Consider the following 10,110-nt stretch of genomic DNA (forward strand, 5'->3'; position numbering starts at 1 on the left):
CTGCATGTGGGGTTCCCAGCAGAAGACCCAGAGTCCTCCTGGCCCCCGTGCCTGGGGCCTGGTTGGCATGCTGGACATTGCTGGACAGGTCCTTGTGAGGATGTTTTTAAAGTTCTATATTTATATCCCAAAACTTGGAAACAAGATCTCTGTCTACTTAAGCCTAACCCTCATATCCATTTTTTTAACTGAGAAAAGTCACAGGAAAAGGTGCCTTTGAAACATTGAGAAACTTGCCTACAAAGCTGTGCTACACGGTAAATCCCTATCTCCCCGTGACCGGCTGCCCTGAGAGCAGCAGGTAAAGAGGGGGCTGGCAAAGGTGCATCACCTCCCAGAAACCACCTGCTTCCCAGAGCACCAAGGCCTCGGAGACCCCAGAGAGAGGGCAGGGGCTTTGGGCAAGAAATACTGGGGGGTGGGGTGGTGTTTGGCACGGTCCTTCTCCCCCACACCCCTGGGAACTGGGCTGGGCAGGGTACCTCCCGGGTTTGGCTCCGAGCACAGAGATGGGGGTCGCACCTCCTGCCTCCAGGAGAGGCTTTTCTTTGGAAATCAAAAGCCCTTGAACCATTGTTCTTCTAAAGTGTCTCCTCTCGCTTGCCCTGTCCCGTTAGGGACCACCTCTTCTTGGTTTCAAACAGGTGACTTGTGAGGACTTGGCAAGTTTGGCAGCCTGTTTTTGTATCCTTTCCATTTTTAGCCCCAAGCCCTCTTTGCGGAATTGCCCAGAATGGCAAGCGATTGCCTTCCTTCAGAGAACAGACACCTAGAACTTTTCCTGTAGTGGTTATGTACATGCAGATTAATTTATATGTATCCATATACAGCACAGATACTCGTTTGATGCTTTACTCGTGACGTGTCCGCCTGACGCGGCACGTGGGTGTTGGGGAGAGCAGCCCGTGTCGGGGGGGTTGCGGGGGAGGCCAGGGCGGCCCTGCGCGAAGCCACCTCCGAGTGTCCGCGACGCCACCCTGCCGGCGTCACTCCCAGAGTCCTGCGTGCCCCAGCCGAGGGCCGTGTCTTTACAGAGGAGTTTCTTGGTTATTTTATTTGTATTCACGTCATTTACAACCCAAACAGCGAAACAGAAAACATAAATTACATGGTGGACAAGTTCACGCAGGACGTAGGGCCCCGACCTCAGCACCAGCTCGTCCTTAAAAGCTGGAAGCGTCATGGTGCTGCCCGCGGGCAGGTTTTGCTCACAGGCGTCAGCCTGCCCGCTAGCCAGGACCACCCTCCAAACGGCGAGACTGCCCAGGCCGGACAGACCCTCCTCCTTCCTTTACTCTGGGACCCGAGTGACTAAGGAATGAGGTGATGGAGACAGAAATGGTTGGTTCATCGAGCAGGTGCCTAAAGGGACGTCGCAGCAGGTACCCAGGGCCCTGGGGGCAAAACCAGGAACACAGCCAACTGTCTACAGAGACGCAACCTCAGCAGCCTGGAGCCGGCGCGCGCCAAAGTGCGGCGGGGCCGCAGGACGGCCGCAGCCGGCCCCGTGGCCAGGGAGGCCGCTACGGTTTGCGCCCCACCCAGGGTTAGATTGTGCTGCTGCCTTCAGGAGAGGGCAGTCTGTGGGCTCTAGAGTTGAGGGAAGTAGGGTGGAGTTAGTCTCTCCCAAAGAAAAAGCTTGTTTTGTAAGGTGACTAATCTTTCCTCTCTTCTCTGTATGCACTTGGACTCATCAGAGATGGTGAAATATGTCAGTGTTTCTTGCTGCCTGTGTCTTGTACATGTTTGGTTTATTATATTTTTTACATGGGGTTGTAGATCCAGTTTTAATAAGTGAGCCCAGATCACCATTCTGGGATTTATGGATACAGATACTTTGCATACTTTGATTACGTATATTAATTCTTGACTATTGAGGAGCTTTGTGATTTGGAAGGCGGGCTCTCGTTTTCCTGAGTCACGGGCTCCTTAAGTGGAAAGCCTGGCTGGAGGACTCGTGGCACCTGGGGTGGGTGGCCCTGTATGGCCCTCGCAACCAAGTGCCCGCCCTGCTGTTGGGAAGCAAAGGTGGGAGGTGGGTGAGGGTCAGTGGTACCTGCAGGCTCCTGAGTGTGCTCACGGCCCTGGAAGGCCGTCCCACCGGGAAGTCTCAGCATGTTCTCCAGGCCGAGATGTGGGTGTCATGGGCTTTGTCCTACTCAGTCCGTGGTCCCATGGCAGGTCCTGTGACAGCCCCTCTCCCCCGTGTGCCAGGCTGGCTTCCACAGAGGCTCAGCGTCGCCCTTTTGGGGCACCTCCTCACCCACAGCTCCCTGCTTGTGCCTCCCTGCTTTGGGCCCGGTTGCCTCTTGTCTTCCTGTCCTCTTCTCGGACCAGAATCCTCGGGTCGGAGCGGCTTTGTCTATTCAAACATTGCAGCCCAAGTGGATAGAGGCACTTTGCAGGAGAGGAGAACCAGCCAAGAAGAAAATCTTATACAAACCAAACCTGGAGTTTGGGCTTTTCCTAAAGTTTCTTCCCCCTTTTTCCTTGCTCAGATTTTACCTGGGGCAGGTTATTGGGGTTTGACTCACCTTTTGTATTATGTCTAGATTGTTCTGTATCCCATTGATTGGCAAAGCTCAGTTACGTGCTGGAGAAGAAAAGTCCTCTAGACACGTAAAGGTCCGCGTGGCCAGCCCTTCCAGGCGGAAGCCGGCAGCCTGCCCAGGTCAGGAGAGTAACGGGGCTCCATCCTCCCCACTCCCACTGGAGGCCCCTCTCCAGCGCTCCTGAACCGGCTTCCTTCGCTCCCTTTCTCAGGAGCACAGGCACTCCCAGCCTTCCTGCCCGGGACTGGGGGGCCATCTCCGTGTGACTGGGGGAGCACCTGCCCTCAGAGAAGCTCCAACATCCGAAAAAGTGGGGAGTGTGGAGCCCACGCCCTTTCCTGAACGGGCCCCTCCCGGAGCAAGGCTTCGGTCTGTTTTGTCTCCTGTGGCCCATTCACAGTAGCCGAGCCGAGCAATGTCGGGGCTGAGGCGGCTGCAGGCAACCTCTCAACCAAGGGTTGGATGCTGACTTGGGCCGAGTGAGTGGAGGGTGGAGGTGGGGGTCACAGAGCTGCTGGGCTTGCTGACCGGCGCAGCTCTAGGTCTAGATGGAACCCACAGACCTCGGCTGGAATTCGTTTCTGCTGCAATCTGTGCGTGTCCCCAGTGCCGTCGCGCTGGGGAGGGGGGGCGAGGGCTGATGGCAGCTCCCCCAGGTTGACCCAGAGTCCGAGCGGGGGGAGGAGCAGACCAGTGACTTGCTTGTCAGTCCGGCCTCTCCTTTGCTCGGGGCCCCAGTCCTGCAGCCAGACTGGAGACCCACAGCCTGGACCCCACGGGAACCAACCATGCTACCTGAGCAGGGGTGGGGACCCAGAGTGGGGGAGCGAGCAGGCACCGCTGACCCTGTGGACGGGGCGGTGGGGGGGGCAGCACCTGCTGCCTCGCGTTGTTAAAATCCTGTCTTGTGGTTTGCGGGACTGTGAGGATTCGCAGAGAATGTGTAGTTCCTGCTTTGCTGTCCTAGGCCCCAGGCTTTCACAGCCCTCAGGCTGCTCGAGCCAGAGCCCCACGGGGTGGAGCGGGCTGTCTTCCCTCCGGCTGTGGGAGTCTCTCCTGCTGTCCACTCGGGGCAGGAGGCAAGCTGGGACCTGAGAGGAGTCTGTGTGCTTACCTGCCATGAGCGCCCTTTCCTGAATTCAGGAGCCGGGCTCCGCCGCGTGTGTGTTGATGAGTAGCTTTTCTCGGCTAATGCTTTATGACGTCTGTTCCTCCCCTTGATGAGTGGTTTGAAGGCCTCCGATGTGACCGGAGTTGGAGGTGGAATGTCTCGGGTGGAGGCCATCTGGAGTCGTGGAACACAGAAAGCTGCAGGCCCGTGGTCTTTCTCAGGAGTCAGCCGCAGAGCAGGCACCCGGAGAGGGGTGCCTGCTAATCCTGTAATTTGTGTTCAGAGAGAGACTGTCGTTCATCCCTGGCTCCGGCCCGGCCTGCTGCCCTGTCCCGCGGTTTGCTGCAGACGTGGCCTGGAGAGCCAGCGCCACCCTCAGCGGATGCAGCCTGGTCGGCAGGCCACTGGGTGATGCGGGCGGGGAGGGGTGCTCGCCCCCGGGCAGCAGGTTCCCACCCTGCTCCCCAGCACCGTCTTGTTCAGTGCGTTGGGAGGGCCAGACTGTGCCATCGTTGTTGTTGAAGAGACCTCGTCCTCCCCCACCCCGCCCCCGCGACGTGGTTGACTGAAAGGGTACTGAGCGGTGCGGCCTTTGTGCAAGTTGGGAAGAGGTTGCCAGAGGCCTGCAGGTTCCTGGTTTTCTGCCACCCACTTCCGGTCTGGTCTTCAGCTCAGACCCTTTGTTCCCTGAGGGCGAGGGTATCTGTGGAAGGGAGGCTGGAGAGGGCAGGGGCAGCTGGCTTGTGGTGCGCTTCCCGTCTCCCAGAGACGCCGAAGAAGCCATTGTCTTGGTGCTAAGAGGCCACTGCCCAGCTTCTGTTTGTCCAGAGGGCCCCTCCTCCTGCAGTGGCTGCATGTGAGAGACCAAACCGAGAGAGAGGCACAGGCACACTTTGGCTGTCACCGGGCCTGGGTGGAAGGGGGTTCTTCACCCTGGGGAAATGTTTTTAACAGGAAGATGGAACTTGCCTTTGGACCGGGGCTGCGCCGGGGCGGGAGGAGTGGGCTGCCCTCTCTGGGCTGAGTCTCCAGGCCTCACAAGGTCCCCTGTGGGGATGCTGCTATTTCTAAGATGCAAATTGCACATTTCCTAGATTTTGTATCTGTGGATTTGGATAAGGGAGGGGAACAGGGACAAACTGCTTGTACAATTTGAAATGGGCCGAAATGGTACTGAAAATCTTTCGATTGCTCCTAAATAAAAACGTAAACGCATTTCTCATCTGCTGACTATTTTGTGGTGGAATCAAAGAAAGCTGAGAACACTTCTATCTCCTGATTTACCTTGGGGGCAAGACCCTCAACATGGAGGGGTGAGTGGGGCAGTTTCCCTCAGGCGCTCCAGGAAAGTTCCAGCTCGCCCGTCTCGCACGTGCGGGGTCGCTGGAGTGCCTCCTTGGGGAAGGAAGTGCAGCGTGGCAGAATTTATGCTAGACAAAGGGAAACTGAGTCAGACCTGGAGCCATCAGCCATCTGGGAGGAGGGTACTGATAAGCTTGTCATTGGCTAAGGAGAGGGTGGCGAATATGTCTAAGGACCCTGGGGCCTTGAAGGAATAGGATTAAAGGCCAACTTCTAATGTTCAAAGCAATTGAATCTTGTTGGGGTGACGCTCAGGGCCTGTGCCAACGGCAAAAGGGGCCCCTGACAAAGCCCCTGGGGCGGGGACACACCAAGGCAGGACACCCAAGGGCACACCAGGCCCTGTTCCTGACCTGGCCCTCTGGAGGCCAGCTTAAGTCTTGGGGAAGCAGCTTTGTGCTGAACCTAAAAAGCAAGTCCTCGGGAGCTAGACCAACTGAGTGTGGAACCCTGAAGCCAGTCAGCTGACCCCGTGGTGGCTGCAGACACAGGCAGCAGCTCGCAGAGGACCTAACCATGGACGACGGAGTGGGCAGCAGTGGCAGCCAGGGGTCACTGTGGGTGTCCTTGGGCCAGCTGCAGTGGCCTCCAGCAGGGAACAGAACCCCCGACTGACCCTGGAAGACCCACTGAGGACTCTCAGGCTGAGACAGGACTTGATCAGTTCAACTGAAATGGCCAGGAGGACGACCGCGTTCTGTTCCACGAACTCGTTTGGTGGGGTGACCTGGTACTACTTAGCGTTGTTTTCTCGCCCAACAGAACTGAGGTGGTGAGAGATGATGAGCTCAAGCTGGAAGGCTGGTGAGTGTCTAGCCCTGGGCGCAGCCGTGGGTGATGACGTTCAGGTGGGGGGCCGGGGAAGGCCCTGCCTTCAGCGCTCAAGACCACAGACCCTTGTCAAGGGCTGTGACGAGGCCAGAAACTGCTCCTCTCTCCTCCCTGCAGGGCAGCCCGTGGAGAGGGGCTTCCTGACCTGAGCCCTCTGGTCAGGCTGCAGAAAGCCTCTGTCCTTGTAGGCGGTGCTGTGTGCACGTGTGTTGAGGCAGGCCACTCCCCACCGTGGGCCAGGACGTCCCATCCCCAGTGAGGGTCTCCCCCCAGCACCCCCCCACCCCCCCGCCAACGCTGGGCCTCCTGGGTCATTCAACCATTGTCAGGTCTGGAGGAATTCGAGGTGATGCTGATCTGTGCATTTGCTCCAATTTGCTGTCCTGCTTTCCACTAGGAAGAAGGACCAAGACACTTGCAGTGAAAGGCAAAGGCAGTCACCTGGCTATCATAGGAGAGCCCGGAGGAGGCGTGTCTCAGGTCAGTGAGGCCGCCTGAGACAGCAGAGCCAGTAAAGGAGGGCTGTCCTGGGAAAATGAAAGTGGTCTACACCCACAGCCAGGGAAGTCACATGACGGCACAGATGGCTCCTTACCCAACGGCCAGCACAGAACCTCTTCCGTCACTGGTTAGAAAAGCTTTTTTCTCCTGCCCATAAGACTCTGGGAAAACACGGGTCAGGAAAGCCTAGGTTAATTCCCACCTACCACCTTCTCGTCCGAGGGAAAAGACCACCCTCCTCTGAGTCAGACCACGAAGTTCCAGGAAGAAAGCCAAGGGGCCAGCAAGAACCCGAGCAGGGGCGCTCCGGCTGATCTAGTTCAGAGACGACAGGAAACATTTTAAACTGTGATCCCAGCTCTCCAGGTGGATGGTACTCAGAGGGGGTCTACAATGGACCAGGACTGGCCCCAAATCTGAGAACTTGGGGAATGTATGTCTTGGTCTGATTTTTCATACAGAAAAGGGATGCTCTGAACTGACACCTAAATCCACCTTGGGCTTGTCTTCAAAAAAATCTTGAGGCCAGCGACCATGCTTGGGTACCTACCCACATTATCACACCAGGTGGTGTGCCAATGACCCTTCTACCAACCAACCGATTACACTTACCGGCGTCTCTTCAATGACAGATCTTCTCAGGCTTCCTGGCCTGGCTTACTATGCCTGTCCCCACCCATCCATCAGGCAGGCAGCTCTTTTCTCTGTACAGCATCATTTTCAATCCACACCAGCACAGACCATTACAAAAATAGCCACAGGAAGGGAAGGGCAGGGCCCAATAAACCGTGTTCTAGGCACAGAGATTTTGTCTGCAAGCTACAGAGGCAACCAGAGTGGCACCCAGAAATGTACATTTGAATGTTTTTTTTTGTTGTTTTTTTTTTTAAGGCGAGGTTTCTGTGGAACTGGGAAGGGGACTCTGGTTCCTTCCTGTTCACCGTGAAAGCTGGCTGCCCGTGGAAACCAGGGCTTGCTCACAGGCAGGCTGCACTTCTATGCTGCCACACCCTCGGTGGAAGAGCTGGAGGAGGAAGTGGCCTCACACCTCCCCGTAGCCCAGAGGGAAGATCTGCTGGATCTGGGAGGTGAACAGAAACTCCTCACCTGCTTCTACTGCAGAATAACCACCAGGTGAGCGAGCGTCCCTAGGTGACAAGTCTCCAGAGAACAGCAGGCTTTGCCGAGCCTCCAGAAGAACACACAAGTTAAAGGGTAAAGGACATGAGGATAATTTACCTGGCAGTTAGTTAGATCTTAAGAGGGCAACAGAGCTAGCAAACGGCCAGCCCTGCGCCCAGGTGTGGGCAGCAGGTTTGCGTGAGCTGAATGCTGGCTATGCTGAAGCACCTTCCTGCCCACGGTCTTGGACCCCGGCCTCTGTCCTCCCCAACCTTCCGTCGCCTTCCTTGGGTCTTCTCGCCAGCTGGACAGAAACTGCCGTTGAGCGCAGCAGTGAGTGACCTTCAGCACCCGCTGCTTGTTCCCCACGAGGCCGGCAGCTCCTTAATCGCTCGTTCCTCCCTGAGGGAAAGCACCCTGTGTTCTCCTTGCCTTTAAAGAGACCTCCATCACCAGAACAGGCTTTGCTCTGTCTTCTCCTCCCCACTCCCCCCACCCCGCCTCGCCCATTCCTGACGGTGCTTAACATCCCAAATCAACCCCTGCCAGCGGGGCAGGCAGCCCACCACCGCTCTCCTCTCAGACGTTTCCCTCCAAGGGTGGGGAGCAAAACGTCATTACAATACCATCGAGAAGAAAAATAATTCCATTTTTTATAGTCCTTTTCAGAAGGAAAGCTTTTCCAATAAAATTTAAAATTTTTATTAACATTTAAATTATAAACCAAACGTTGGCAACCATATATAGACATGTTTGCTAAGGACAGCTGACTGTGAGGTCATACTTTCAAATACAACTTCAGAATTAGTTTAAATAAGTCAATACGTTTTCTCAGAAATATTGTATAATTTCCTTCGGTTTACAGTCCATGATATGGAAAGTTTAATATAATGTTAAATAATTTACCGTCTATCCTAAAAGTAAGCTATAGAAAACTGAATCACTATTAGGATCGAATAACAACAAGGCTTTAACGGCTCAGTGGTTCTTCTGAAGAGTAGATATAAATCTTGAAAAGGTAACACTGTTGAGCTGTAAAATCCATAAAAATAACAACAGTTCTGCCACAGTGCACAGATGATAAGTTCATTCATTCTGCTTCCCCAATCCCCTCACCAAGCAGCTTTCAGGTCAAAGTGGAAGACGTAGAAAATCATACATCCTATGTGAAGTAATGAAGATCGCGAGAAATAGAGTGTGCAAAAAATAAACTTTAAAATTCCATACTCCAACATCATGTACGTCTATTAACAGGATTTGATTGATGATTTCACAAATACTTGAGAGAGATCATCTCAGACAGCGTCCCCTTGCACTGTCATCTGGCAGATTCAGATCCAAGGTCTTTCTTTCGATGCAACAGGGAAAGTGGTCTTCGGTTTGATTTGGGGTTCACAGCCAGCCTGCTGGGGCTGCGGAGGGTGCCTTGCAGAGGGAGGACACGTTACTTGTGTGCAGGAGTTTCCTGAACGTACGGGGACAGTGCCCAGCTTGACCTCTGCCTTGGTGACCGGCTTTTCCATTCTGGCCCCACTGGCGCCAATCGTCCTGACCAAGCTGTCGCCTTGCTGTGGATCTCGGGGGGCCGTGGCGTGAACGCAGGCATGTCCTCGTTGACCACGTGGGAGGAGTCGCCGCCCAGCACATCCAGCGCCCACAAACAGGTCCACCCTGTTGAGCGGGTGCTTCAGGCTTGCGTCCAGGCCGCAGGCAGGTGGCGCCACAGCCCAGCGCATCCAGCCCCGGGGCCCTCGTCCTCCCATGGCCCCGGGGTGCTGCTGTGGCCTTGGGCACGTCGTCACTGTCCCCGCTCCAGGTGGCACCGGGGGCTCGGTCTCCTCCGCTGGCCCTCTCGGGGCAACCCTCCACAGCCCGGCTGCCCAATGCCGCTATGTTCCCACGCGGCCCCGCGTCTGTCAGGCTGGGTGGTGCTCCTGGTCGTGGGGTGGGCAACGTGCCCTTGTGCTGCGTCCTCCTCTCCAGGCAGGCCCTGTGCTCCTCCGCCCAGGCTCCAGGGCCGAACTGCGGGAACAGCTACCCTCCCTCCCTGCCCGGCTGTGGTTTTAAAGCTACAGGACTATGTAAACTTCGTCGCCCTAGCCCAGCAAAGCTGCTCCTCCTCCCCTCCTCTCAGGAATGTCAGTGGCCCCCTCAGAGCCTCTCGTGCCGCAGGCTGAGGCAGCCTCTCTGAGAGGCTGCGGCCGTGGTCCTGGTCCCACAGATGGAAGGCTCCATCTCCAGAAGGCAGGGCCAGATGTGTGTGCTTAAATGCGAGGCACAGTACAGTTTTTGCCTTCACCCAGAGCTGGGGCGTGGAGGCCCCGAATAGTGAGTGATACATTTCATTAACGGCATGCTTTCCGTCTAGCGTCCACTGCTGGAATCCAGGCTCCAGGCAGCAAGGCCAGGAAGGCTGCCACGCAGGCAGCTTCCCAGGAACCCAGTCCACGGCCCTCCGTGAGGTGCACAGCACCCGCTGCTCTCAACGAGGCTGGGGCACAGCTAGAGGCGGTTGTCTCCATTGACCCGAGTCCTTCGCGGGGCCCTGGACAGAAGGGGAGAGTGTCCTTACCAGCAGCGGGCCTTGCAGCCCAGGGGGACAGCCCACAGGCCAACAGGAGGGAGAGGAAC

The 10,110-nt window shown here is 56.2% G+C and overlaps 1 pseudogene; it reads right to left on the reverse strand.

Annotated features, from left to right (window-relative positions):
* Positions 1 to 8,152: 8,152 nt before the first annotated feature.
* Positions 8,153 to 10,110, reverse strand: part of LOC114487781 (biogenesis of lysosome-related organelles complex 1 subunit 4-like) — a 6,526-nt pseudogene continuing 4,568 nt past the window's right edge.

This window comes from Physeter macrocephalus, chromosome 14 (genome assembly GCF_002837175.3).
Source record: "Physeter macrocephalus isolate SW-GA chromosome 14, ASM283717v5, whole genome shotgun sequence".
NCBI lineage: Eukaryota > Metazoa > Chordata > Mammalia > Artiodactyla > Physeteridae > Physeter > Physeter macrocephalus.